This window comes from Artemia franciscana, unplaced genomic scaffold (assembly GCF_032884065.1).
Source record: "Artemia franciscana unplaced genomic scaffold, ASM3288406v1 Scaffold_7900, whole genome shotgun sequence".
In the NCBI taxonomy this organism is placed as follows: Eukaryota; Metazoa; Arthropoda; class Branchiopoda; order Anostraca; family Artemiidae; genus Artemia; species Artemia franciscana.
Window position 1 is genome coordinate 2,275 of NW_027067929.1, and position 5,835 is coordinate 8,109.

Consider the following 5,835-nt stretch of genomic DNA (forward strand, 5'->3'; position numbering starts at 1 on the left):
ACGAAGGTTTGTTTGAAAACCCCTTTCTCTATATATAGTTTGATAAGTTTACGAGAATGTTTAATTTTGAAATTTTTGCCAGAAGATTTATTTATTTATACTTTTTCTAGGGGTGACCATATCGAACTAATTGTCCTAGAAAATCGGAAGGGGGTGAGTTCGGACGAAAATTAGAAGTTCCAAGTGCTTTTTAATTGCCCAAACAGATTGCAGGGCAACTAGCCCCCCTCCCACGTGCCATTTTTCCCCAAAGTCGTCCAATCAAAATGTTGAGATTGCCATTCGGAGATTTGTTTGAAAACCCCTTTCTCTACCTTGAAAATGATCGCCAATCGATTCAGAGCTAACAAAAGCTTTTTTTTAGTAGTAGTATTAATTTATTAACCAAAGAAAATAACACAGACAAAATCAATCGGTAGCACACGAAAAGCGTTGCTTGCGAGGGTGTGTTACTAACAAAAAAGAACAAAAAATAGAAGAGAAAGAAAACAAAAAAAACAATGAGTTAATCTAAAATGAGCAGAAAGGTGAAACCGGGTACCGAGAAAAAAATTTACATAAATAATTCATACACAATCAAACAACATAATATCATGATCCCGAAGCAAAAAAAAGAAAACAGAAAAAACAACAAAAAACAATAAACAATTATTTTCAATATTAAATCAATCAATCCCAATCTATTTCAAAGGTATACCTACGAAGAAACCCCACACGCAGCACGGTTTTAAATTGATTATTGCACAGCTTAATTTCAGAGGCTGGAATTCTGCATCCCCTAAGAAAAGACTGGTCCAACGCGGCCTTATCCACCTTTGAAAATCTGAAAATTATAATCCAAACATTCATTTTTATATTTTAAATCATTCCTTTTAAGTTTTCAAACCTTTTCAGGAATGTGGGCGATTAGACCCCACCTATTGTGTATGACGCCAGTTTCTTAAAGACTAGCGGTGCATTTGACATGACGCCATGTTTCTTAAACATGACGCCAGTTTTTGAAAGACTGCCGACGAATTTGTCTAAGGTCTTCCAACTCACTGGAAACACAATTTCTTTGGTGACAGAATTTGTGTATATCATCTTCTGACAATTTTTATTTGGGAGGTAGAATGCCCCGACCACCTTGATCCTCTCCTTCTGTTTTACGGTTTAACTATATGTTATGTTTGTTATAGGGCCTTCCAGGAAAGCCTGGTTCTGTTAGCTTCAATGAGATTACGATAAATAGTCTTCGTTCTACTGGAATCCTCCTAAGAAACCAAATGGGGAATTCTTGGATATCTTGTCACATATGAAACTGCTCATCAAGATGAAAGTAAGTTTGTTCCCTCTTTTTGTGCTAGTATACATTTATATTATTATATATATGTATTTATATGTATTCATATTGTTTGTATAATTTTATATTTGTTTATGTGTTTATATTATATTATATTTATATGTTTTAATGTATTGTATATTTCATTTTATAAATAGTCTCTATTTATGCTTATATTATTTTGTAATTAGACGAATATGTTAGTTATTCGTATATAACAATATATTATTATATTCGTATATATTACAGTATAAAAGACATCCTCAAAGGAGGAAAGGAGGAAGATATTAAACCACAGCGATTTAAAAAAGAAAAAGAATCTAAAATCAATAAAGACCCAAAAAAATCAAACCAATATATACAGTAACTCACCAAAGTAGAATATACTATTAATAAGCCATTCATCTCACAACACTCAAAGCAAGTGTAAATATAATAACTAATCAACTGAAAATATAATAACTAATCGCGTCAAACGAAAGGTTTACATACGCCCTGTTTGGTCTTTGTCCCTTGCCCTTCCTAGATTTTGAACAAACACTTTTTTGGGAGGAGGGAGGATTTCATTGAAAAAAGCCTTTTTTGGTATTTTTTTGAAAAAAGGAAAAAACTATCCCCACCTCGCCCCAACACGTTTAAAATACATATTGACTTTCCCCTTAAATGTTCATGAATTGACCCACAAAGACAATTGAAAAAGGACTTAATTAGTTTATTTAGTAATAATCTTCTTGTGACTCCCAATTCAGGTTTTTGTTTGTGTGTTTCATTTAGCAACGCCCATGTTTGGGTTTCGCTATATTTGGTTGGCTTGTTGTGAAGTAAAGAGATATCCTACGTCTTTTGTAGAATCCACCAAATTGTGTTAGTTCTATTGAGATTCGTGGCAATTTTTTTTGGCCAGTTCTTCGTATCTACGCACTTTGTGGCTTGTTCTTCGCACTTTTTGGCTTTGCAGCTTTTTGTGGTATTAAGCACCCCTCTTTTACGTCTTGCATTATAAATATAACCGAAACCGTACAATCTTCATGATTCCCTCTAGGCTAAATTTTTGCATTATTTTATTCGCTCTTATTCATTTTTTTTAAATATAAGGTCGTTTTTACAATCAGCCGGAATACGATTGAGGTAAAATTTATCGCTTAATGATTCTGCATGATCAATTGGCGATTTTTGACAATATGCTCAATTTTTAAATAAGTAATTTAAGCTATTCTTTCCACTCAAAATATTATCATGGTCTAAAAAATCAGTTTTTGACAGGTGCTCTTCCCAACTCTGTTACTTCTGTGTTGTTGTGTTAAGGCGTTTATTAACTTCAGTTCTGTGTTATTAAATTCATCAGGTGTTGAAAACTATGTTTTATGTTGAATTATCCTAATGTTAGTTATCATTGCCCATCAAACACAGTAAACAATAGATTAAATCTCACAGTGCATACAAGAACAGAGAATATGCACTAGAATACAGGAGTAAAAGCACTGAAATTGAGGCAAAGATAACATCATTGTAACATATATTCTATTTCCGTTGTTTAATTATCTCGGGTTAGATTCAATAGTTGTGAATTTGTTGTTAAATATACTTGGAGCTGATTTACATCTGCTGTGTTTCAAAATCCCTAGGCCTTGAAAAACTATTTTGTTATGTAAAATTATCTTATTATTGTGTATTTATATAAATCTAATTAATGTGGGCCTTTTTTGCACTTTTGTTTTCAGATTACAGCAAGCAAGTCAAGCAAAAAGTGACCACAAATTCATTGGTAGTTTCATTTTTAGAAGAACAAGTGACTTACCATTTTACTGTTCGAGCTCTTACTATTGATTACGGACCACCTTCCGAAGGTAAGCTTTTAGTAATTCATTATCGAAGTTAAAGTACCATTATCCATTACACTACCATTTCTTATAATTACATTTTTGGAGAACAATGGACTTACCATTTTACAGTCCGATTTCTTGCTATTGATTACGGTATACCCTCCAAAGGTGAGCTTTCGGTAATTCCTCGCCAAATTTACATGTTGTTAAACAAGGTGAATCTAATAACGGAGCTTCTTGTGCTTCAATTCTACAAATTCCTTACACAACCAGTTTTGGATATCTAATTAAAGAAAAAATCAGTAAACATCATTGTAACTGCCATTGTAAGAGATACCATTATCTGTTGTACTACCGTTAGTTACCATCATATTTTTAGAAGATCAAGTGACTTGCTATTTTGTGGTCCGAGCTCATATTATAATTACAGGCCACCTCTCGAAGGTAAGCTTTTTGGAATTCATTAACAAATTTACGTTGCCATTACCATTATCTGTCAAATTATAATGAACAACCATTACATTCTTAGAAGAACGAGTGGCTTACCGTTTTACAGTCCGAGATCACTGATTAAAAGTCACCTTTCGGAGGTCACATTTCTATTATTTCTTACCAAATTTACATTACCATGGTGAAAGCCACGCCCGTTAATAGCGGGCACCGAGGTTCAACCCCCCCCCCACATGTCACAAGGATATTCATGCATATTTTTTCCGCAGCTCCTTAATGACAAGTTCTTTTTGGAAATATCGAAAATTGTGTTAAATTCAAAAAAAGAATATAGACAATATTTGTGTTTAGATGTCTATGCTGCACCAGCTCTATGAGTGTCTCTCGTATCAATTTTCATATATTATGTCAGTATCCAAAAGAATCATCTGATTACAGTGTAGGGGATAAAACCACGCCCGTGAACAACTGGCACCAAGGCCGTAGCCAGAATGTCTGTTCGGGAAGAAAGGTGTTTTTTGGGGGAGGGGGGGGGGTACAAAAAAGAACTTTACAAATCGTATCAAAAATGTGTTTATTTGTATTTTGTTACTTTTTTGCGAGTAGGGTAAAATTTCAAAGGTTTTGGGGGGATTTCTGCTGGTAACGCTCCCCTCTGGATACGGTATTGACTGGGACTGCAGTTCAATCACGTGAGGAATTCTTATGTATAAAAAACAGGGTTTCAAAGTTTTTCTGGGATAGATAGTATGAAGATTAGAAAAAAGTAAGGGAAGTAGAGAAGGCGTTATATTATGAATTAAGAAGGCGTGAGTGGAGGCCACTGTTTTAAAATTGCAAAGGATGTGGAAGGTGAAGCCATACAACATAATATAAAAAAAAATTTACAAAAAATTGTACGTTAAGATTTTGAGAAGTGGTCAGCCTGGATTTGTCCGCCTGAAGATTATTTTTTAAAGAAAATATATAAAATTGTAGAAAATGACAGAGAAGAATTAAATTCGTTTTGACAATTTGGAAGTGGGGGAAGATGTATTTTCCCAAGGGGATTTAGAGACAGTACTAGACCGATGGATACTGAAAACGATACGACCACTGCTGAGGGGAAAATGACGTAATTTGTGCTTGAGTCTGTTTTTTTAATAAGGCTTGAAGCAAATTTTCCAATACATGTAGTGACCTATTTAATTTTTTTTTTAGGCCAGAAAATCTCAGGATGGCAATTTTCAAAAAAAAAAAGAAAGAATATGGAACGGTTTTCAAGAAAAAAATAACATAAATATATACACTGTATCTATCGAATATTTACTAATCTCATTTTGATTACTGCCTTCTTTGAGGGGGTATGACGTCAGGTCCACTCGAGGGCTTAGACTTCATTTATTTCGTTTCAGTTTCGTTTTGATCTTTTTATTTCCTTCTAATTATTTTCATTGTCATCTTTCAGGAAATGTAACAACTGGTCCACAGGATGGATCTCCAGGAAGACCTCGGGATCTCCTTCTAACTAAGTCTGCCTCTTCTGTGGGTCTTCAGTGGGAAAACGGAGCATCTGGGAAAGGTCCTATTCTTGGATACTACGTTGAAGCCAAGAAAAAAGGTATATACTTATTGAGTAAAAAAAATTATATAAATTACAAATTAATACAGGGTCCGATATTTTTACATGTATATATGTAAATATATACGTTATGTAAAATATATATATATATATATGTATATATACATATATATATATATATATATATATATATATATATATATATATATATAATATATATATATATATATATATATATATATATATATATATATATATATATATATATATATATACATAGGGGATTCAGTAAACAGATTAAAGTAGCTTATGAAGGCGCAGTGCAGCTTTAAATTGAAGGTGTAATTGTCTTTGGAAATTGGCAGATTGTTTCTGGTTGAGTTTTATAGACGAAAAGTGTTCAAAAAATGTGAAAATTTTGTCTTTTCTTATTTATTTTCACGATTCAACGTGGCAACACTGACGAAAATGTAAAGCGACCTTAATCAAATCATAGTTTTGAAACTACCAAAATTTATTTATTTTTTCTGGTATTTTAGCCTTATTTAAATCTAAGTATGTTTCTTTTCACAGATATTTTAAGCAATAATGGCAGAATAGAGATATGATATACATACTAGTGCCAGTGGTTTAAGCAAGAACACTCTGTACAACGTCCTAGTACTCTCCCAAGATATCTT

General features: G+C 32.9%; 1 long non-coding RNA gene across 1 annotated transcript; it reads left to right on the plus strand.

Moving 5' to 3' along the window:
- The first annotated feature begins 1,184 nt into the window (after positions 1-1,184).
- LOC136043657 (uncharacterized) lies at positions 1,185-5,188 on the plus strand. Its single transcript, XR_010621681.1, has 3 exons — positions 1,185-1,318; positions 3,043-3,168; positions 5,042-5,188. It is a non-coding gene; the product is annotated as an uncharacterized LOC136043657 (long non-coding RNA).
- The last annotated feature ends 647 nt before the right edge of the window (positions 5,189-5,835 follow it).